The 25234-nt window shown below is 42.2% G+C and overlaps 2 pseudogenes; one reads left to right on the top strand and one right to left on the bottom strand.

The window, feature by feature from the left end:
* LOC120992024 overlaps window positions 1-25234 on the bottom strand; it is a 363844-nt pseudogene that overhangs the window by 281136 nt on the left and 57474 nt on the right.
* LOC120992027 overlaps window positions 1-25234 on the top strand; it is a 207837-nt pseudogene that overhangs the window by 166350 nt on the left and 16253 nt on the right.

Here is a 25234-nt window from a genome sequence, read left to right as displayed (position 1 = left end):
TGTAAATATCTGAAAAATTTCAAGATTTGCTTCTAAACTTCTAAGCCTTATAACATCCCCAAAAAATAAAATATCATTCCCAAATCAATTCTAACATGAAGTAGACATATGGGGAATGTAAAGTCATCACAATTTTTGGGGGTATTACTATGTATTACAGAAGTAGAGAAACTGAAACTTTGAAATTTGCAAATTTTTCCAAATTTTTTGTTAAATTAGGTATTTTTTGGTGCAAAAAAAATAATTTTTTTGACTTCATTTTACCAGTGTCATGAAGTACAATATGTGACGAAAAAACAATCTCAGAACGGCCTGGATAAGTCAAAGCGTTTTAAAGTTATCAGCACTTAAAGGGACTCTGGTCAGATTTTCAAAAAATGGCCTGGTCCTAAGGTGTAAAAAGGCTGTGTCCTTAAGGGGTTAAAAGGAGCAGTGCCAGTGATACTTCAGGGTATACTTGCTATCCAGAACACCTTCATATATCCCAGAGAAACCACTGCCTGCAGGTTTGGAGACAGCAGATAGTGGCGGCTGCAGTCTCCCCACATTTTGCTAACAAAATATCGGTCCATTAATTGTAACCACAGAAAAATGTTCAATTAATCGTTATTTTGATTTAAGCTAAAGCTCCTCGGTGATGGTGTCATGCGACAAAGTTGCGAGACATCTCATATAATGTATTTTAATGGTGTCACCATGCAACAAGCTGTGACTAAAATCCAAGCGGCCATGTAGCCCAAGCTTTAAGGCAATATCAATTCAGTCTTATGTGCAGTTTTTCGTGCTGTTTTTTTTTTTTTTTTTTTTTACTGAAATCCAGGAGACTGGCTTATGATTCTCCTTCCTGTTGAATCCATTTCCAGCCTAATAGGAATGTTATGTTTATCTAGTTTGGGGAAAAAATGCAATTTCAAATTTTTATCTTAACAGAAAATCCCAGCAAGAATTCTGAGGAAAAATGTTTATCACTAAAGGATGAAGATATCCTGCAGCAGTCCTCAGGAAAAAACATCATTACCCTTAATGTACATCCAGGACTTCACAGTACAGATATATCCTATAATCCTCCTAATCATGAGGGACCTTCTCCAGACCAATCACAGATTGTTACCACAAGTACAGGTCAGGAAGGGGGTGAAAGGTTTCACTGTGGTAAAGAGTTCACAGAAAGCTCAGGTCTTTCTACACACAGAGGAATTCACACATTAGAGAAGCCGTATTCATGTTCAGAATGTGGGAAATGTTTTACATGGCAATCAAATCTTCTTACACACCAGAAAATTCACACAGGAGAGAAGCCGTATTCATGTTCAGAATGTAAGAAATGTTTTAAATATAAATCTTTTCTTGTTATACACGAAAGATGCCACACAGGAGAGAAGCCACATTCATGTTCAGAATGTGGGAAATGTTTTACACAAAAATCATATCTTTCTAAACACGAGAGAATTCACACAGGAGAGAAACCATATTCATGTTCAGAATGTGAGAAGTGTTTTCCAAATAGATCAAATCTTATTACACATCAGAAAATTCACACAGGAGAGAAGCCCTATTCATGTTTAGAATGTGGTAAATGTTTTATACAAAAATCAGATCTTGTTAATCATGAAAGAAGTCACACAGGAGAGAAGCCATATTCATGTTCAGAATGTGGTAAATGTTTTATATGGAAATCAAATCTTGTTAAACATCAGAAAATTCACACAGGAGAGAAGCCATATTCATGTTCAGAATGTGGGAAATGTTTTATACAAAAATCAGATCTTGTTAATCATGAAAGAAGTCACACAGGAGAGAAGCCATATTCATGTTCAGAATGTGGGAAATGTTTTACACGAAAATTATATCTTGTTAAACATAAGATAATTCACACAGGGGAGTAGCCATATTCATGTTCAGAATTTGGGAAATGTTTTACAAAGAGATCAAGTCTTGTTACACATGAGAGAATTCACACAGGAGAGAAACATTTTCACATATTTTAACATATTAGGTTATTCGCGGACCTTAGGAAAATAACTGAAATAAAGTGGCCTAATAAATGGGAGGAAATGCTCAAAAACCCCAAACACTGTGGCGTGTTTATAACTGGGGGAGCAATTCCTCCGCATGTGATCCGTTGCTAACGGGAATCCCCAGCAAAAATGCATACAATGGAGGATGTCGGCAGCGGACCACAAAAGCATCCTACACAAGATGGGATGATGTGTGATGCAAATATAAAAATACATAAATCACTGTGAAAGGTGCACAACCGTGATATGCAACTGACAACACTGGCTAATCCCTCAAGCTGATGTTAAGAACTGAGACTTTAGCCAATGTATTCCTGTCAGGAACACACCGGAGCCCTTTTGCACCACCATCAAGGTATCTCAGTGTGGCATGGGTTCCTACCACTAGACCACCTACGGAGTGTGAACAACGGTCTGAGAGGTGCTAAGATACAACTTACAGCCAAGCTCCCACATACCTCCATAGTGAAATCATTTAGGTAGTGGGAGAGATAAGGCTGTAAGCCCCACCTATAACAGGCCCTGTTACACAGGCTACCAGGTGCAACAGAATGCTATTTCAGTTATTTTGCTTGATATGTTTAGAATGTGCCATTGCGTACTGCTGGTAACATTCTGCTGCACCTGGTAGCCTGTGTCACATGGCCTGTTATAGGCGGGGCTTACAGCCTTATCATCTCTCCCACTACCTGAGTGATCTCACTATGGAGGTGTGTGGGAGCTTGGCTGTAAGTTGTATCTTAGCACCTCTCGGACCGTGTTCACACACCGTAGGTAGTCTAATGGTAGGACCCCATGCCACACTAAGATACCTTGACGGTGGTGCATAAGGGCTCCGATGTGTTCCTGACAGGAATACATTGGCTAAAGTCTCAGTTCTTAACATCAGCTTGAGGGATTGGCCAGTGTTGTCAGTTGCATTTCATTGTGGTGCACCTTTCGTAGTGATTTATGTATTCGTGGACCATAACCACTTCCAGACCGGGCAAATCTGACATGTATCCCTTTATGTGGTAATAACTTTGGAATGCTTTTACTTATCCAAGCCATTCAGAGATTGTTTTCTCATGACACATTGTATTTCATGTTAATGGTAAATTTGAGTCAATATGTTTTACCTTTATTTATAAAGATACCGAAAATTTGAAAAAAATCTATGTTTTCTAAATTTGAATCTCTGCTTTTAAGACAGATTGTGAGGTCTCATAAAATATTCATTAATTAACATTCCCCATATCTTCTTTATGTGGGCATCATTTTGGTAATGTAATTTATTAATTTTTTAGCAAAAATAACAATGCCAATACTGGCCTAAACCTATATTGACCCAGGTACAACGTATTTGCTAAAACATCACTTTTAATTGTTCATAATAATAAAACGGCTGTTTTATTATTATGAACAATTAAAAGTGACATTTTAGCAAATACGTTGTACCTGGGTCAAGATATGTTTAGACCATTATTGGCATTGTTATTTTTGCATATAGATACCTTTACCCAGGTTACGTCCCTTTTTTTTAGGACGTTAGAAGGTTTAGAATATTTTTAATAAAATCAAAGTAAATTTTTTTAAGGACCAGTTCAGTTTTAAAGTCCCATTGCGGGGCTTACATAGTGGAAACCCCCCATAAATGACCCCCTTGTAGAAACTACACCCCTCAAGTTACTCAAAACATATTATATAAACTTTGTTAATCCTTTAAAGGAAAATGGAGATGAAATTTCTAAATTTCACTTTTTTGGCAGATTTTCCATTTTAATCAATTTTTTTCTTTAACACATCGAGGGTAACAGCTAAACAAAACTTAATATTTATTACCCTGACTCTGCATATGGCAGGGCGCAAAAGAAAAGGAGAACCATATGGTTTTTGGAAGGCAGATTTTGCTGAACTGGTTTTTAGATGCCATGTCCCATTTGAAGCCCACAGATGCACGCTTACGTATTTATTAACATTTTTAACACTTGTTAACTTTTTTTTTTTACATATGAAACCTATTTTTTATATATTTTTTTTTTTTTATATTTTATTTTACACTTTGCGTCCCCCATAAAGTCATACAAGACCTCTGGGGGACATTTAACTTCACTTTTTTATTTATTTATCTCTCTGGGCTGTCCTGCTGTCACTGACAGCAGGCCCCCCGCTCGTCAGCTACACGTTCCAGAACGTCCAGAGATAAACAACCGCCCATAGGAAGTTTATAGTCAATTGGCGGTTGTAAAGTGGTTAAAAAGGTTTATTTTTTGGGTGGTATTATGCTGGATCTCCCACATGACCTAATGATATTTCTCTGAGGTCAACTGTCCGGGATCCATGGAGGAAAAGTATTGTGGATTTAAGGAAGAGAAGAGCTTTTGTAATACCCCAGAGTGGCATTACCACGTCTGCACCCCACTGCTGTCTTTTTTTTTTTCTTTTTTCTAACCCTCCAACCCTCCAACCCTCCAATTCCTACACCTGGGTACCACCAACGCCATTTCTATAAAGGGACTGCTTTGCCGCCGTTGGACGTTGCACATTGTTTGCTTCCAGAGCAGTGAAGATGAACTGTCCCCATGAATCTTGCTTCTTATCCCTGTATTCATACCTCCACCCACACTGCGGGAGAATCTAGAATGAGGACTCATTCACACATATGTTTCCATTACATCAGTGACAAGACAGTCAGTGGTTTATCTGTGAAGATGTTCATGAAAGATCAGTGCGTCCATTTTTTGCCTTCTGTGTCTCATCCGTATTCTACCAGAACTATTCAGCAGAAGATTAATTTAGGAGCATCTAGCAATGATCCATGAAACAGGGATGAAATACAGATGCCATCTGTGTTGTGTCTGTGTCCTTTCATGGACCCATAGACTATAATGGGCATGATCCATCCGTAAACACTAAGAAATGGGCGTGCTTCCATTATGTAACAATGGATCCCTGGACCGTGGTAAATCACGGATGTGTGAATACACATAATAAAAACAATGGGCCCGAACTTTTCAGTAAAAGTTCGAGTTCGGTGTTCGGCGATTTAATGGCGCTTTTTGAAAGGCTGCAGAGCAGTCAATCAACAAGCGTTTATCTCTTGTGCCCTTTGAAGCCATCACAGCCATGCCTACTAATGGCATGGTTGTGATTGGCCAGTGCAGCATGTGACCCAGCCTCTATATAAGCTTGGGTCACGTAGTGCGGCACGTCACTCTGCTGTTACTAGTGTAGGGAGAGGATGCTGCTGCTGTGAGGGAGAGAATAGGACAGAATCTGTTATCAGAAGTACTTGTTAATTCTGCGATCGACAGCGATTTTGTTGTGTGGGTGCAGGGCACCATTTGTTTACCCTGCCCTGAGCCCAGTAACACAGAAAAAGAACTTTTATCCATCTGTTAGTTAGGTGGGCGTCGGCGGCCATTTTGTGCAAGTTCAGTGCACCAGCACAGCATATGTGCATTTGTTACAGTCAAATACAAGCTGTAAATACTGCAGTTATATTCTGGGTTTAAAAAAACGCCCATTTTGTGCAAAATAATACATTTGCAGCCTTTGCTGCATTTCTCACAGTCCAATACAAGCGTTGTAATAGGATATTTTCAGTAAAACATAGTATAAGTTAAATGACATCCTTGTATATCAATACATATCCATGATATATTTCTATATAACAAAAATCGCCGTCCTCTGATTATCCAGTCATTTTCGAATCTAGTACAATGGTAGAATATCTATTTGTTTATTAAGGAATGGGAGATATTCCATAGTTCATAAATAGAGATGTCCCGAACTATTCGCCGGCGAATAGTTCCCAGCGAACATCGCTTGTTCGCGTTCGCCGCGGCAGGCGAACATATGCGATGTTCGGTCCGCCCCCTATTCGTCATCATTATTGTGTAAACTTTGACCCTGTACCTCACAGTCAGCAGACACATTCCAGCCAATCAGCAGCAGACCCTCCCTCCCAGACCCTCCCACCTCCTGGACAGCATCCATTTTAGATTCATTCGGAAGCTGCAGTGTCACAAATTTGACTAAGTTGTAATCGCAATGCGATTAATACAGGTTATATTAATTACATTGCGAATTCAACTTAGAGCTGGGTTCCTAATGGTTGTATTGCTAGAATATAACGAAGATTGAGAATATAGTGCGATATTCGTTATATTCGTCAATTCTAGCAATATAACCATTAGGAACTCAGATCTAAGTTGTAATCGCAATGCGATTAATACAGGTTATATTAATCGCATTGCGAATTCAACTTAGAGCTGGTTCCTAATGACCTTGTACCTCACAGTCAGCAGACACATTCCAGCCAATCAGCAGCAGACCCTCCCTCCCAGACCCTCCCACCTCCTGGACAGCATCCATTTTAGATTCATTCTGAAGCTGCATTCTTAGTGAGAGGAGGGACAGTGCAGCTGCTGCTGATCTAATAGGGAAATCGATAGCTAGGTATTCAGTGTCCACTACAGTCCTGAAAGACTCATCTGATCTCTGCTGTAAGGACAGCACCCCAAAAAGCCAGTTTTAGGGCTAGAACATCAGTCTGCTTTGTTTTTTTTCCCCTGTGTAATCTAATTGCAGTTGCCTGCCTGCCAGCGTGTGTGTCAGGCTCACAGCGTGTACTGTGCCCACTTGCCCAGTGCCACCACTCATATCTGGTGTCACAGTAGCTTGCATTTAAAAAAAAAAAACTTTTTTGACTGTAATATAATAGCAGTCAGTTGCCGGCACGCGCGTGTGTTTCATGCCCTGCAAGTGCATAGTGTCACCAGCGCAACTCATATCTGGTGTCACATTCGATTCCATTTAAAGAAAAACAACAATTTTGACTGTGAATAAATAGCAGTCAGTTGCACACACGTGTTTATGTGTTTAAGGCCCAGCTGCAAGCGCATAGTGTCACTTCAGCGCAACTCATATCTGGTGTCACAGTAGCTTGCACACATAGTACAACTTAAAGGGATTCTGTCACCAGGTTTCACCCCTGTCAGCTAAACATATGCCGATGTTCAGGGCCTCATCAGGATTCCTAATGTGGGCTTCTAAATGTGATCCATAGCCTTATTTTGCTAAAAAACAGGTTTTACTAACCTGTCACTCAAAGAAATAAGGTGCCCAAGGGGATGTCAAGGGATGCAAGGTGCCGGCCGCACCCACCGCCGTTCGTGCCCAGCGCCACCTTTCCAGACTTCTGCACCGCCTCCTAATCCTCTGTGCCGCCTCTCGCTCTCCCTCCCTCCTCCCTCCTCTTCCTCCTGCTGCTGTAAGATCTCGTGCGTGCGCACAGGGCTCTGCCTGATGCGCCCGTGCAGACTTCTCGATTTGCTTCTTAAAGCGAAGTGCGCATGCGCCTGCACTTCGCACAACCCAGGTATGACCTGCACTCTGGCGCCAGCCTCTCAGAGCCCTGTGCGCACGCGCGAGATCTTACAGCAGCAGGAGGAGGGGGGAGGGAGGGAGAGCGAGAGGCGGCACAGAGGATTAGGAGGCAGTGCAGAAGTCTGGAAAGGCGGCGCTGGGCACGAACGGCGGTGGGTGCGGCTGGCACCTTGCATCCCTTGACATCCCCTTGGGCACCTTATTTCTTTGAGTGACAGGTTAGTAAAACCAGTTTTTTAGCAAAATAAGGCTACAGATCACATTTAGAAGCCCACATTAGGAATCCTGATGAGGCCCTGAACATCAGCATATGTTTAGCTGACAGGGGTGAAACCTGGTGACAGAATGCCTTTAACGAATCCAAAAATAAATGACAGGCAGAGGCAGGCCACCCCGCAGGGGCCGTCGTGGTCGTGGTGCTGTGATTCCCTTTGGCCCTAGAATAATGCCCAGTGTTCAGAGGCCACGTACCCTGAACTCGAAAAGTTCTGAGGACATAGTTGACTGGCTAACACAGGACACCCAATCTTCTACAGCTTCCGCTCGGATCCTTGATGCACCATCCTCCTCCAGCTCAGCTTCGGGCACCTCTCAAGTTACCACTCGCCCGCCTGCTGCCACCACCAACACTAGCACCACAGCCGCTTCACTTGATCTGTCAGAGGAGTTATTTACACATCAGTTGGAAGAAATGAGTGATGCGCAACCATTATTGCCAGAGGATGTAGATAACAGGGATATGTCTCAGTCAGGCAGCATTACACACATGGACGTACGGTGTGATGATGATGATGTTGTACCCGCTGCTGCTTCCTTTGCTGAGTTGTCAGATACAAGTGAAGCGGTTGATGATGACGATGTGTCCGTGGATGTCACGTGGGTGCCCGCTCAAAGAGAAGAACAGGGGGAAAGTTCTGATGGGGAGACAGAGAGGAGGAGGAGACGAGTTGTAAGCAGGGGGAGGTCGTTGCAAGGAGCTAGTGGCACAGTCAGACAGCATGAATCGGCACCCGGGGTCAGCCAGACAGCACGCCAATCAACGCATGCTGTTGCCACCACCAGAATGCCGTCATTGCAGAGCTCAGCAGTGTGGCATTTTTTTGTGTGTCTGCCTCTGACAACAGCGATCCCATTTGCAACCTGTGCCAAAAGAAACTGAGTCGTGGGAAGTCCAACACCCACCTAGGTACAACTGCTTTGCGAAGGCACATGATCGCACATCACAAACGCCTATGGGATCAATACATGAGTACAAGCAGCACACAAACTCGAAGCCGCCATCCTCCTCCTGGTCCAGCATCTTCAGCCACGTCAACCACTGCTGTCTTCCTTGCCCCCTCTCAACCATCCGCCACTCCGTCTCTCGCCTTGAGCAGTTCCTGCTCATCTGCCCACAGTCAGGTGTCTGTCAAGGACATGTTTGAGCGTAAGAGGCCAATGTCACAGAGTCACCCCCTTGCCCGGGGTCTGGCAGCTGGTTTGTCTGAACTCTTAGCCCGCCAGCTTTTACCATACAAGCTGGTGGAGTCTGAGGCGTTCAAAAAATTTGTAGCTATTGGGACACCGCAGTGGAAGGTACCCGGCCGAAATTTCTTTGCACAAAAGGCAATCCCCAACCTGTACTCGATTGTGCAAAAGGAATTAATGGCTTGTCTGGCACACAGTGTTGGGGCAAGGGTCTATCTGACCACTGATACCTGGTCTGCAAAGCACAGCCAGGGCAGGTATATCACGTACACTGCGCATTGGGTAAACCTGCTGAAGGCCGCCAAGCATGGAATGCGTAGCTCTGCAGAGGAGTTGGTGACACCGCCACGACTTGCAGGCAGGCCTGCTGCCACCTCCTCTACTCCTCCTACTCCATCCTCTTCCATAACCTCCTCGGATGAGTCCTCTTCTGCTGCTGCGTCTTGCTCCAAATCAACGGCACTCCCCCAGCTCCCCAGGGGTTATTCCACATCCCGGATACGGCAGTGTCATACCGTCTTGGGGTTGACTTGCCTGAAAGCAGAGAGTCACACCGGACCAGCACTCCTGTCCGCCCTGAACGCACAGATGGATCAGTGGCTGACTCCGCACCAACTGGAGATCGGCAAAGTGGTGTGTGACAATGGAAGCAATTTGTTGGCGGCATTGAATTTGGGCAAGTTGACACATGTGCCGTGCATGGCACATGTGTGTAATCTGATCGTACAACGCTTGGTGCATAAGTACCCAGGCTTACAGGACGTCCTGAAGCAGGCCAGGAAGATGTGTGACCATTTCAGGCGTTCCTACACGGCCATGGCTCACTTTTCCGATATTCAGTGGCGAAACAACATGCCAGTGAGGCGCTTGATTTGTGACAGCCTGACACGTTGGAATTCAACACTGCTAATGTTCGTCCGCCTGCTCCAACAAGAAAAAGCCGTCAACGAGTATTTGTATGACCGGGGTGCTAGGACAGCCTCTGCGGAGCTGGGAATTTTTTTGCCACGTTACTGGACGCTCATGCACAATGCCTATAGGCTCATGCGTCCTTTTGAGGAGGTGACAAACCTAGTCAGTCGCACCGAAGGCACCATCAGCGACATCATCCCATTTTTTTTCTTCCTGGAGCGTGCCCTGCGAAGAGTGCTGGATCAGGCCGTAGATGAGCGTGAAGAGGAAGAGGAAGAGTTGTGGTCACCATCACGACCAGAAACAGCCTTATCAGCATCGCTTGCTGGACCTGCGGCAACGCTGGAAGAGGATTGTGAGGAAGAGGAGTTAGAGGAGAAATGTGGCTTTGAGGAGGAGGAAGACCAACCACAGCAGGCATTCCAGGGTGCTCGTTGTCACTTATCTGGTACCCGTGGTGTTGTATATGGCTGGGGGGAAGAACATACCTTCAGTGAGATCACTGAGGACGAGGAATGGGACATGAGTAGCTCGGCATCCAACCTTGTGCAAATGGGGTCTTTCATGCTGTCGTGCCTGTTGATGGACGCTCGTATAAAAAGGCTGAAGGAGAACGACTTGTACTGGGTGTCCTTGCTACTAGACCCCTGGTATAAGCAGAAAGTGCCTGAAATGTTACCGAATTACCGCAAGTTGGAAAGGATGCATCAGTTCCAAAATAAATTAAAAAGTATGCTTTACACAGCATATAAGGGTGATGTCACAGCACAACGGGAATCTAACAGGGGAAGAGGTGAAAGTTATCCTCCTCCTCGCACGAATACGCCGGCAAGGACAGGACGCTTTACAGACGTGTTGTTGATGGAGGACATGCAGAGCTTTTTAAGTCCTACGCATCGCCACAGCCCTTCGGGGTCCACCCTCAGAGAACGACTCGACCGACAGGTAGCAGACTACCTCGCCTTAACTGCAGATATCGACACTCTGAGGACCGATGAACCCTTTGACTACTGGGTGTGCAGGCTTGACCTGTGGCCTGAGCTATCCCAGTTTGCGATAGAACTTCTGGCCTGCCCCGCTTCAAGTGTCCTGTCAGAAAGGACCTTCAGTGCAGCAGAAGGTATTGTCACTGAGAAGAGAAGTTGCCTAGGTCAAAAAAGTCTAGATTACCTCACCTTTATTAAGATGAATGAGGGATGGATCCCGAAGGGAGTGACAGTAGGCGACACATTCGACTAAAAAAGGCCTGATGAGATGAGCTGCCTTGAGCTAAAAATGGTCCACACGCTGCTGTATTTTATCTCTGAATGCCAGATGACTTGCGTGACTTATCCGCCACCAACTAGGGTTAAAGCCGCAATGTTTTAGGGCACTTTCTGCCTGGGAAACAAACATCAATTTTTCTGGCCGCTGCTACAGCAGCGGCTGCAACAATACCTAATTTTTCAGGCATGTGTACATGCCTAATTTTTCTGGCCTCTGGTGCTGCACTGTGGCTTCAAAAACAAAAAAAAAAAAAGGCACATACATGTGTCAATTCCCCTTCGTGATCGTTACCTTGTCATGGTGAAGGGGCTTGCGTATCACAATGAAGCGACCACCTCTATGAGTGTGTTGGCAATGGCAATGTTGGCACACCCCAGATGATAAGGTCGTTGCTTCATTGTGAACAGACCAAAAGCGATCGACTGGATAATTTTGCATAGAAAAAACATTAATTTTCTTTGTGATCATCTAAGGTGATCATTAAAGCCTACTAGGCCAACAATGGGCCCACACTGCAGAATCATTGTTTTCTGGGTCACTTAACTGTCACTGAACTACCTCAGCATGACCATAGGCTTTGAAAAACCCCCATCGCCTGCAATCTCCCAAACGTGCGCACAAGCAAAGTCATAACTACACCAAGATTGACGCATAGAGGAATAAAATTTATGTCATGAGTGTGTCAACTATTGACAACTCTTTGCGGTTGTCTAAAATCTATTCCATACACATCCCCTGATAGGGAACGTAACAGGGATTAAACTGATAAGAATAGTACTACTTAACACACCACTCATATCTGGTGTCACAGTAGATTGCACGCGCAGTGCCCCATATTTGAAGTAGGAGGACCGACTAAGCATCTTTTTCCATCTCCCGGTTCCTAAAATCGATTCCACATACACGTAACGTAACAGGGATTAAACTGATTAAACTGATAAGAATAGTGCTACTTAACACACCACACATATTGGGATTGCACAGTACATTACGCAGCGCACGCGCAGTGCCCCTAATTTGAAGTAGGAGGACTCACCAAGCATCTTTTTCCATCTCCCGATTCCTAAAATCGATTCCACATACACGCCCCCTGATAGGGGACGTAACAGGGATTAAACTGATAGGAATAGTACTACTTAACACACCACTCATATCTGGTGGCACATTAGATTGCACGCGCAGTGCCCCAAATTTGAAGTAGGAGGACCGACCAAGCATCTTTTTCCATCTCCCGGTTCCTAAAATCGATTCCATATACACGTCCCCTGATAGGGGACGTAACAGGGATTAAACTGATAGGAATAGTACTACTTAACACACCTTATAATAATAATAATACTAGTGAACGTAACAGGGATTAAACTGATAGGAATAGTACTACTTAACACACAGTACTGTGTTACTTTATGTTGTATTGCTAGAATTGACGAATATAGCACTATATTCTCAATCTTCGTTATATTCTAGCAATACAACCATTAGGAACTCAGATCTAAGTTGTAATCGCAATGCGATTAATGCAGGTTATATTAATCGCATTGCGAATTTAACTTACCACACTCTGCGTCAACTACGTAATTTTCCATGGGAGTTTTGCCATGGATCCCCCTCCGGCATGCCACAGTCCAGGTGTTAGTCCCCTTGAAACAACTTTTCCATCACTATTGTGGCCAGAAAGAGTCCCTGTGGATTTTAAAATTCGCCTGTCTATTGAAATCTATGGCGGTTCGCCCGTTCGTGAAAATTGGCGGAAATTCGCGTTCGCATTTCGCGAACGGAAAATTTTATGTTCTCGACATCTCTATTCATAAACACACTTTATATCTGGTCAAGTTACAGGGTATCACATTCACTGATATAAAATCTAATAGTACTCTCAGACATATTGTGAGCCATATTGTGAGGACATAGTTTTAAATTAGAGGGGCAAAGGTTTAAAAGTAATATCAGGAAGTATTACTTTACTGAGAGAGTAGTGGATGCATGGAATAGCGTTCCTGCAGAAGTGGTAGCTGCAAATACAGTGAAGGAGTTTAAGCATGCATGGGATAGGCATAAGGCCATCCTTCATATAAGATAGGGCCGGGGGCTATTCATAGTATTCAGTATATTGGGCAGACTAGATGGGCCAAATGGTTCTTATCTGCCGACACATTCTATGTTTCTATTCGTTTAACTTGGTTATACACTCACCTAAAGAATTATTAGGAACACCTGTTCTATTTCTCATTAATGCGATTATCTAGTCAACCAATCACATGGCAGTTGCTTCAATGCATTTAGGGGGGTGGTCCTGGTCAAGACAATCTCCTGAACTCCAAACTGAATGTCAGAATGGGAAAGAAAGGTGATTTAAGCAATTTTGAGCGTGGCATGGTTGTTGGTGCCAGACTGGCCGGTCTGAGTATTTCACAATCTGCTCAGTTACTGGGATTTTCACGCACAACCATTTCTAGGGTTTGCAAAGAATGGTGTGAAAAGGGAAAAACATCCAGTATGCGGCAGTCCTGTGGGCGAAAATGCCTTGTTGATGCTAGAGGTCAGAGGAGAATGGGCCGACTGATTCAAGCTGATAGAAGAGCAACGTTGACTGAAATAACCACTCGTTACAACCGAGGTATGCAGCAAAGCATTTGTGAAGCCACAACACGCACAACCTTGAGGCGGATGGGCTACAACAGCAGAAGACCCCACCGGGTACCACTCATCTCCACTACAAATAGGAAAAAGAGGCTACAATTTGCACGAGCTCACCAAAATTGGACTGTTGAAGACTGGAAAAATGTTGCCTGGTCTGATGAGTCTCGATTTCTGTTGAGACATTCAAATGGTAGAGTCCGAATTTGGCGTAAACAGAATGAGAACATGTATCCATCCTCTGATGGCTACTTCCAGCAGGATAATGCACCATGTCACAAAGCTCCAATCATTTCACATTGGTTTCTTGAACATGACAATGAGTTCACTGTACTAAAATGGCCCCCACAGTCACCAGATCTCAACCCAATAGAGCATCTTTGGGATGTGGTGGAACGGGAGCTTCGTGCCCTGGATGTGCATCCCTCAAATCTCCATCAACTGCAAGATGCTATCCTATCAATATGGGCCAACATTTCTAAAGAATGCTATCAGCACCTTGTGGAATCAATGCCACATAGAATTAAGGCAGTTCTGAAGGCAAAAGGGGGTCCAACACCGTATTAGTATGGTGTTCCTAATAATTCTTTAGGTGAGTGTATATCACAGATGCATAATAAGATTCATGAATTTTCGGACCCACTAGCTGTTGTGCATTTTCATAAGTGTATAATGTATCTGATGATACTATATTCAATATGGATGATCATTGCCTTTAACAGCATGTGATCAGCATGAACCTGAAAAAAACCAAGATGGGTTCATAGCAAGTTCAATGTGTTAAAAGTGAATCTATAGAGAAGACTATACTTTTATTATTGTTTAGAGACATGGATTTATCTACACAGGTTTCTCTAAACTTGTCTGTCTGAGGAACAATGGGTGTTTCATGGCTAAACCATGATCTGATAAGAGACGTCCATAAAACACATCTGGTGTGGAACAGATATCTATTCATATATTCGCATATAGATATATATTCCTGTGTGCATTTATTTAGCGTTTGAACTTATTAATGATTCATATATACTATGTGATATTGATGTATTATAACCAAATATTATTAATGTATCTTTATATGTCTGTATCTCACTGAGAGGGTATATTCTAGGGGATATAAAATGTGTTTAAGTGGAAATTTCTTAAATAGGGTTTATTTTAGAGGAGCTGATGTTATCTCAAACATCATCACTCAATCGCTGAGACAGTTAAGATACACAAACCAGAAGAACTCCTATCTGCCCCATAAATTCAGGGATTAGGAAAACTTCTGATACCGCCAGTCAGTCTGAGCAAAGTGTAAGAAAGAGTCCCTCCTAATTGATTTAAGGTGGGAAAGGTCAAAGTTTTAGTGGTATAATAAAGCAATATAATATGTTAATTCTTAAAATATTTAAAATTGTTATGTGATACAACAGTGCCATCAAGTGGTAGATGGCCAGAAGTTTCTTAGGAATGTCAATTAGATGACATCATCCCCATGTTTAACATACGTCACACCCACCTTATCTAATTGGTAATCCCTATTCCAAGAGGGGATGGGCATAGATAAGGATGGGGATATCTGATCCAGTTTTTGGGAGAGCAAAAACTTCTTCACAGACACTTCACAAACTTCACAAAAAGAAAAACTTCACAAGGACTTCTTCACAACGGAACTCTTTACAAAGATTCATTCATCAGCATCACTTCACACGTCAGGAACATACCATAGGACGGGACATATCTGAACCTTGGAAAGCTGAGTCCATTCTAAAAGCTCTTTATCCCAAAGCCAGGGGTAATGTATAATTTATTTCATTTGCAGTAATTATAAATCGCTCCAATTGGCATATAGTTGAGACCCCATTATTAGTGGGTCAATAGTGTTAAAACAATAATTTTATGGGAAATTTTAATGAACGTGCACATCATTAGAATTCTTGTAATATTGCTATCAGAGTGGAATCTCTGATCGGATTTTATTATCCGTAGTTAGGCCAACGGGCGTATTTATAAGATGTCTCTTACTGCCATATTCTTTGATTGAGCATAAGGAATTTTCCACAGATTCATTTCTATTGTTTTGTTGTTATTGTTACATTATAATATTTTAATAATCGGTAATAATTTGATAATAATTTGAATAACATTGTATTGTACTTGGTGTACTAAATTAAGTAAGCCCGGCGTAAACGGCGGAGCATCATTTTGTGGTCAATTTTGATATTATCCTTGTATTCATTTGTATGCCATTTTTACTGCATGTATTTATTTGTAATAAATTATATTTTATATAATTAATTGCACCCTGTTTCATTATCTGCACAAATTAACTTTAGATCTCATCAATAAAAGAACTGGCGTTTATATGTCCGCCAATAAAAATTTTAATTTTTAATTTTTCATATTTCATAAAAATATGAAATCATAATTTTTATGATTTCATATCTTATATGAAATAAATACCCGACATAGCATAATAATGATCTTCCTGAACAATGATTTTCCTTAAAAAATAGGGCTAAGAATCTATTAGCCATACTATTAGCCCTATTTTTTAAGGAAGATCATTGTTCAGGAAGATCATTATTATGCTAGTGACAAACTCGTCTGCCCCATAGGCTGATTTTAATTAGTGTGAGTATATAGCTTGGCCTGCTCCTCCTCACTCACTGGAAGCCATTTGGCACCAGGAGAGAGATAGTTTGTGGACTCTCATTGCAGTCTTTGTTGGCCATTTGGCACCAGGGGTGGTGTTGAATGGGCCCGGCATGCATGTTGGTACCTGCATTCCTTGGATATAATGGAGGCCATTTTGGCACCAAAAATTACAGAAAGTAAAGCAGGACCAGCATGCATGTGGAACCTACACTCGCTGAATTATATGGTAGCCGTCATGGCACATAACAGGTAGAATTTAGTTTTAGGAACCCGTCTTACAGAGATCGCCTTGATGTGCGGCAGACGGGCTCAAATAATTTTGTGCAAAATGATTTGCCAAGCATCTCTAACTTATTAGTATAGCACTTGCAATTATTATGCAATTTTGTACTTTATTTGGTTTGCAGTGAGCTGTTGCATTGCATGTTTTGTTTTACAGTGTTGTTCTCAGCCATAGCAACGTGCCCCTGCGCTTTGGGATGTGCTGACTGACCCCCTTTTTCTTTGCAGTATAAACCAACCATAAATCATCCCATTTTAGAAACTACACCCCTCAAGCTATTCAAAACTGATTTTACAAATGTTGTTAACTTTTTAGGTGCCCCACAAGAATTAAAGGAAAATGGGAATGAAATTTAAAAAGTTCACTTTTTTTGGCAGATTTTCCATTTTAATCCATATTTTCCAGTAACAAAGCAAGGGTTAACAGCCAAACAAAACTCAATATGTATTGCCCTGATTCTGTAGCTTACAGAAACACCCCATATATAGTCGTAAACTGCTGTATGGGCACACGGCAGAGCGCAGAAGGAAAGGAGCGCCATGTGGTTTTTGGAGGGTAGGTTTTCCTGGGATAATTTTAAGTTGCCATGTCACATTTGAGGCCCCCCTGATGCACCCCTAGAGTAGAAACTCCCAAAAAATGACCCCATTTTGGAAACTACAGGATAAGGTCGCAGTTTTGTTGGTACTATTTTAGGGTACATATGATTTTTGGTCGCTCTATATTGCACTTTTTGTGAGGCAAGGTAACAAAAAAATAGCTGTTTTGTTACCGTTTTTATTTTTTGTTATTTACAATGTTTATCTGACAGGTTAGATCATGTGGCATTTTTATAGAGCAGGTTGTTACGGACTGGAAAATACCAAATATGATTTTTTAGCGTCTCCACATTCTGAAAGCCATAGTTTATTTTTATTTTTTGGGCGATTGTCTTAGGTAGGGTATCATTTTTTTCAGAATAAGATGTCGGCTTGATTGGTACTTTTTTAGGGTGAATATGATTTTTTGATCGCTTGGTATTACACTTCTTGTGATGTCAGGTGACAAAAAATGGCTTTTTTGACACTTTTTATTTTACTTTTTTTTACGGTATAAAACTGAGGGGTTAGGTCATGTGGAATTTTTATAGAGCAGGTTGTTACGGATGCGGCGATACCTAATATGTCTACTTTACATGTCACTGCACACACATGTATACACTAGTGATGAGCGGGAGGTGCCATATTCGATTTCGCGATATTTTGCGAATATTCGATTGAATATTTGTCTTATATTCGTCGAAATCGAATATTCGTCATTATTCTATTTATCGCGAATAATATACGATTTAATTATTCGCGTATTGTGATTTTTTTTTTTTCTTTTGACAGTATAAGGCAACGTTCCTATGACTATGGCTAGGCTAATATGTGTATTTTACGAATATTAGTAATATTGCTCTAACTTCGTCTTTTAGAATATAACGAATATTCTAAAAGACGAAGTTATAGCAATATTACGAATATTCGTAAAATACACATATAGACTAATTTAGCTAATATAGTGCTATAATCTTTTTTTTTTTTTGGTCAAATTTTTTTTGCCTCTTCTGAACTTCAGTTTTGGAAAATATGTAGACTATTAAAAAAATTACTATAGCACTATATTAGCTAAATTACAGTCTGTATGTTTATTTTACGAATATTCGCTATATTGCTATAACTTCGTTTTTTAGAATATTCGTAATATTCTAAAAGACGAAGTTATAGCAATAGAGCGAATAAATTCGTTATTTAGAATATTCGTCTTTTTTTTTTCCAATGTGTACTGTTATTCCACTTTGGCATACTGCTCCCTGACAAGCGTCCCCATAACCATGGGAACGCCTGTGGGTTAGAATATACCATCGGATCTGAGTTTACACGATCTCAGGGAAGTGTCTAAAGTAGCTAATAAATATAAACTACCCCAAAAAATAACATTAAACTGTATCCGAACTATCTCTAATCTAAAAAAACACTATAATGACCATAAACGTGTAACTTTTGGATTTAGATGTAAATCTTAAGTGTTTATACACCTACTCCACATAATGCACTAATTCTCTGATAAACTAAATTGCATTAATATTTTCTTTTAAACCTACAGTAATCAATAAATGTTATAAACGAATGGCCAAGTACCAGAAGGAGCAAGAAAAGGATCGATTGGCTCTACATAAGCTTCTGCGGCGGGTTTCAAAAAAGGTTTGGAGGATGGATCAGAGGAACCGTAAATAATAAAACATATGCATTTCATGAAACAAATTAAAAATAAGCCAAAAATGACTGTTATTGTTAAAATGTTATTAAAAACATTTATCTGCCACAGACTTGATGTGTCCGATCTTGAAAGTTCTATCAGTCAGAGGAATGCGTTGTCGTGTGTAGCTAATTTTGTACTTCTTTTTCTTGTTGTTTAAAAAAATATATTTTTTATTTAAACAAAAATTTTAGAAAGTCAAATAATGTAATTTTTTTCATGCTAGCCCATTCCTGCTGCACACTTACAACATGATGCTGTTAGAGGTGTCTTGGTTTATTTTCGGTGTTGTCCTGGTCTGGTAGGGGCCCATTCCTGTGAACAAATTCCTGCTGCACACTTCGAACCCGCTGCTGGCTGCACACTTCGAACATGCTGCTGGCTGTCATGCTGAGTTAGGCCGAGCTATGTGTAGGCCTTATACTGGACCCTTAACATCTACCTGCTGCTGAAGTCTGTCCTGACCCTGATGACTTATGTGTGGGCCTTATACTCCACTGTTACCGATACTTGCTGTTGTAGGTCCTGACACTGCTGAGTTATGTGTGGGCATTATACTCCACCGTTACCGATACTTGCTGTTGTAGGTCCTGACACTGCTGAGTTATGTGTGGGGCGTATACTACAGTGTTACCATGTACCTAATGCTGTCTGTTCTGCTGTCTGTCCTGACCCTGGAATAAAGGGGCCTTACAACAAATTTCTAAAATTACACCGTAACATTACATTAAAAAAATTAAAAAACACACGTCAAACTGTAAAAAATTTATTTATAACAAAAATAATAAAGCAAGCCTCTATGGCAACATTTTTAGCTCCAATAATATTTTGTTAATTTTTTGGAGCTGGTGAAGGTGTTTTTCCTCCATTTGCCGAATCCTCTTATTAAAGCGATGCTGCATTTTCTTAGGCTCCACAACATCAAAAAAATATTATAATTAAAATTAGGGTTACTTATAAGACAAATAGTGCATTTTTATTTTATTTTACTATAACACTAGTTTCTGTTGTCCCCTCATTGTTACCACTTTTAACCACTTCACGGCCGGCCATTAAGCGTAGGCCTCAGCGGAACGTGACTTGATGCAGAGGGACAGTCTATTACGGACCAACAAACACCCTGCCCCCAGGCATAATCGTTTGTGAACCGGGGTGCAAATGCAACTCAGCTAAACAGGCAGCCATGTTAACCACCTCCCGTCTCGCTAACGCCGAAAGGCGTGATTGCGGCGGCGCTGCCAGGTCACACTAACGCCCATCGGAGTCATCTCGCGTGAGCCGAGATTTCCTAGGAGCGCGCGTTCACAGGATCGCGCAGTTCACAAGTTCATCTGCAGCCTGCCAGCCGCGATCATTGGCTGGCAGGCTGTGGATTTTTGAAATGATCAATCAAAGAGGTATGTCAGACGCTATTTTGAAAATAACGTCTGATATAATTGCTACCTGCTCCTCTGGTGGTCCCTTTTGCTTGGATCGACCATGAGGGCACAGGCAGCTCTGTAAGTAGCACCAATCACCACACTACACATTACCCTGTCATTTATTAACCCCTTATTTAGCACCTGATCACCCATAGTAGACTCCCTGATCACCCCCTTGTCCACCCCCGTCATTGATCACCCCCCTGTAAGGGTCCCTCATCACCGCCAGGTAGTTAGCGCCCAGCCCACCGCACCGCAGTCACTGATTAGCGACAGCGATGACTCTAATCAGCGACTAATCAGCACTAGTACTATATAGTATCTGTAAGTGATCAAGACTGATCGCAATCAGATCTATATCAGTACATTAGGGTCACCTTAGGCTCTACAAAAAACGCAGTGTTCGCCCGATCAGGCCTGTTCTTGTGCGCACACTTGCAGCCACCGCGTTCACAGGCCCGTAGAACCCCTAGTCTCCCAGAGGTGCTGGCAAATCCTAATTGGCACTCCCCTGCTTCCGCCGCACCCGTATTGCCCCCTTTCACCGCCCAGTCTGGAGTTAGAGTGGAGACGGCTCATTTAGGATCGGCCCTTCAGTTTTTTGAGCTGTTCTTCACCGCAGATCTCTTTGACCTAGTTGTGGCAGAAACCAACCGCTACGCCACACAGTTTACCGCCAATCCGGAAAGCTACTATGCCGAGCCTTTCCGGTGGAAACCAGTCACAGTTTCCGAGTTTAAAATATTTTTGGGCCTTCTCCTCAGCATGGGTCTAACTAAAAAAAAAATGTATTGCGGTCATATTGGTCTAAAGACCCAATACATTACATGCCCATGTTCTCTGCTGCTATGTCCAGGGCACGTTTTGAGGTCATCATGCGCTTTATGCATTTCACTGACAATAAAACCTGTCATCCAAGAGGCCACCCTGCTTATGACCGGCTCCACAAAATTTGGGCCCTTCATAGACCATTTGTCATCCAGATTTGCAGATGCGTATACCCCCAATCAGAACATCTGCATAGACGAGTCCCTAGTACATTTTACCGGGCGCCTTGGCATCAAACAGTACATCCCCAGCAAGCGCGCCCGGTATGGGGTCAAACTGTATAAGCCTGTGAAAGAGCCACAGGCTATACATATCGTTTTAGGGTCTATGAGGGAAAAGACTCAAAACTGGAGCCGGTCGGATGCCCTGACTACCTGGGGAGCAGTGGCAAGATTGTCTGGGACTTGGTGTCACCCTTACTCCACAAGGTATACGTGGACAATTTTTACACAAGTGTGGGCCTCTTTCGGCACTTACATATAGTTGGAATTCTATGCTGTGGCACCGCGCGACCTAGTCGCCGGGGCTTCCCCCAACGGCTCGTTAGTACCTGACTTGCACGGGGGGAGAGGGCTGCCTTGTGTGACCAAGAACTGCTTGTGGTGAAGTGGAGGGACAAGAGGGACGTTTACCTTCTGTCCACCATTCACGCAGACACAACAGTACAACTGGCAACTGGAGTCATTGTGAAACCCCTCTCTGTCCATGACTATAACCTTCACATGGGAGGGGTGGACTTCAATGACCAGATGTTGGCTCCCTATTTAGTGTCCCGCCACACCAGACGCTGGTATAAGAAGGTGTCTGTTTATTTAATTGAATTGGCTGTCTATAATCGTTTTGTTCTCTACAGTAAGGCTGGGAGAACAGGATCCTTCCTAAAATTGCAGGAAGAGATCATTTTGGAAATCCTGTATCCAGGAGGGTCCGTGCCCCAAGTCCCTGATGTAGTTAGCCGGCAACAAAAAGATGTTGTGTCTGTAGCAGGGCTGGAATAAGGCGTGACACCACCGTTTTTTGTCCTGACTGTCCTGACCAGCCTGCCCTATGCATAGGGGAGTGTTTCCGCAAGTACCACACACAGGTACACTATTAGTGTAGGGATCGCGTGACACAGGACAGGCACACAGGGGTCTTAGGGCCCTTACACACAGAGCTGCTGATAACCTCTCCTTTCTCCTGGGACAAAGAGCATAACGTACTTCGCCACATCTCTGGGCGATTTGCGCTTTTGCACATTGTCCCATGGGGAAGGAGAGGTTTGTCCTATAAAGGTAAAAAATAAAAATAAAAATCATAGGTAAGCAAAAAAGTTAATGTTCTGTTCAAATGTTATAAAAATTTAATGTTAATAAATTTATTACGTTGCGGCTTTTTTTTTTTTTTTACCTTCTAGGTGGACCAAGCGATCAACCAGCTGCAGCACTGATGTGCATTCGGACAGAAGCATTGCGCTGCTGTCAGATTACACAAAAGTCGGTGTATGCGGCGCTGCAAGACGAGATTTCTCCTCTGCAGTAAAAGATACGTTTGCCGAGGCTTATGAGCTGAGGGGCGGTGTTCATATACTTTGGCAAATTTTTTTATAAAAAAAAAAAAAAAAAAAATCCCGGCAATGATTTATTCATCCACATCGATTGATGTGAATGGAGAAATCGATTTTGCCAGGGCATACGAGCTAAGTGGGTATGGATGTTGGGCGGACCTCCTATGTCCTGGCAGACGCCTTTCCCCTCCTTTTTACATATGCCCATGCTGGGTGAGAGAAATATCTCTGTCAAATGATAACTTTGTATAAAAAAAAAAAAATGGGAAAAGTTGTCTTTTAGATAGATATTTCTCTCACCCAGCATGGGTATATGTATAAATACACCCCAAAACACATTGCCTACTTCTCCTGAGTACGGCGATACCAGATGTGTGACACTTTTTTGCAGCCTAGGTGGGCAAAGGGGCCCAAATTCCAAAGAGCACCTTTCGGATTTCACAGGTCATTTACCTACTTACCACACATTAGGGCCCCTGGAAAATGCCAGGGCAGTAAAACTACCCCACAAGTGACCCCATTTTGGAAAGAAGACACCCCAAGGTATTTCGTGATGGGCATAGTGAGTTCATGGAAGTTTTTATTTTTTTGTCACAAGTTAGTGGAATATGAGACTTTGTACGAAAAAAATAAAAAAAATACATCATTTTCCGTTAACTTGTGCCAAAAAAATAAAAATTCTAGGAACTCGCCATGCCCCTCACGGAATACCTTGGGGTGTCTTCTTTCCAAAATGGGGTCACTTGTGGGGTAGTTATACTGCCCTGGCATTCTAGCACCTCAATAAACATGACAGGTGCTCAGAAAGTCAGAGCTGCTTCAAAATGCGGAAATTCAAATTTTTGTACCATAGTTTGTAAACGCTATAACTTTTGCGCAAACCAATAAATATACACTTATTGCATTTTTTTTTTATCAAAGACATGTAGAACAATAAATTTAGAGAAAAAAAATTATATAGAAATGTAGTTTTATTTGAAAAATTTTACAACCAAAAGTGAAAAATTTCATTTTTTTGCAAAAATTTCGATTAATAACAAAAAAAGTTAAAATGTCAGCAGCAATGAAATACCACCAAATGAAAGCTCTATTAGTGAGAAGAAAAGGAGGTAAAAATCATTTGGGTGGTAAGTTGTATGACCGAGCAATAAACGGTGAAAGTAGTGTAGAATTGTAAAAAAGGGCCTGGTCACTAGGGGGGTATAAACCTGTGGTCCTTAAGTGGTTAACTAAGGGCTGCTATTTGTCAGATTCATTACACATGTGCATTACAGCTCCGGAGATGCAGGGTGTTGGGGGGATCGTGGGATGCTTGTGAATATGTTATGTATACCAAATTATAGTAATGTGTGCACATATTTACCCTCCCGGTGGGGGGTGTAGACCACCTCTTCTGGAGCTGGGAAGGTCTGGCCTCCTCCTCAGTGGCCTCTGTATCACCTACATCTGGGGGTGAAGTGGCCTGCACATTTTCGACCTCCTCCTCGATGTGCGCCATCTTTTTTTTTTGTGGTGGCGGACCGAGGGAACAGGTTTACCTGTAACAATGACACAATGTTAAGAATTTACACAAACAACTCATAAACCATAACCAAGGTAAAGATCAAGAAATTCCTATATGGGATTATGAATTATACCAATAGTGGATTTACCTTATTAAAAAAAACGGTTATAGATGGGTAAAGGTAGGATGAGGTAACATGGGATTTGTTAGGAAGGTGCCCTATGGGGTATTGTGACTGGGTAATGGATGTTTAGGTAAACCAAACAGTTTGGAAATTAGATAAGGGGTTATTGGATGGTGTTATGTTGGGTATATAATTTTTTGTGGCTGCCAGCGTTAGACTGTCTGCCAAGCCGCATTTTGAAGATCTGCTGCCAAACCGCCCTCCCTCCCTGTTGATTTAGTTGTCAAGGTAACTTTATAATTAGAAGGAGGCTTAAAGTCTCCCCTTTAACAGTGACTTTGATGGTGACCGCCCCTTTAACAGTGACTTTGATGGTGACCGCCCCTTTAACAGTGACTTTGATGGTGACCGCCCCTTTAACAGTGACTTTGATGGTGACCGCCCCTTTCACAGTGATCGCCCCTTTAACTGTGAACTCCACAGCTCCCGTCAATTGGCAGTTAGGATTTAAGTGAAAGGCCGGCAGGCTTGTATTGGATAATACAGTTAATTTTTTGGGAATCTCTCGTGTACGTCGTAGAGAGCCGAGACCCTGCAAGATTTCTTTCCAGGTAGCAAGGGATGTGTATACCAAGTTTAATTGAAATCGATGGTTGCGTTTTTGAGTTTTTGCGGAACATACATACATATAATCTTGAATCCCATGCAAATTAAGTAGGGGATGTATGTAATGGTCGTGGACGTTGACCGGAATACTGAATGATGTTTGCAGTTTGCATTCCTCACGCGATCATTCATAACATTCCCGATTTTCGGGTAAAAATCAGGAACTCGAATAACAAGATTGATTCCACCCTGCTTCTTGCAATATAGCGAATATTCGAAAAAATTGGTTAGAATCGATCGATTTAGCAAATATATATATATATATTGGT

Source organism: Bufo bufo, chromosome 2 (assembly GCF_905171765.1).
Source record: "Bufo bufo chromosome 2, aBufBuf1.1, whole genome shotgun sequence".
Classification (NCBI taxonomy): Eukaryota; Metazoa; Chordata; class Amphibia; order Anura; family Bufonidae; genus Bufo; species Bufo bufo.
This window is presented reverse-complemented; position numbering and strand designations above follow the sequence as displayed.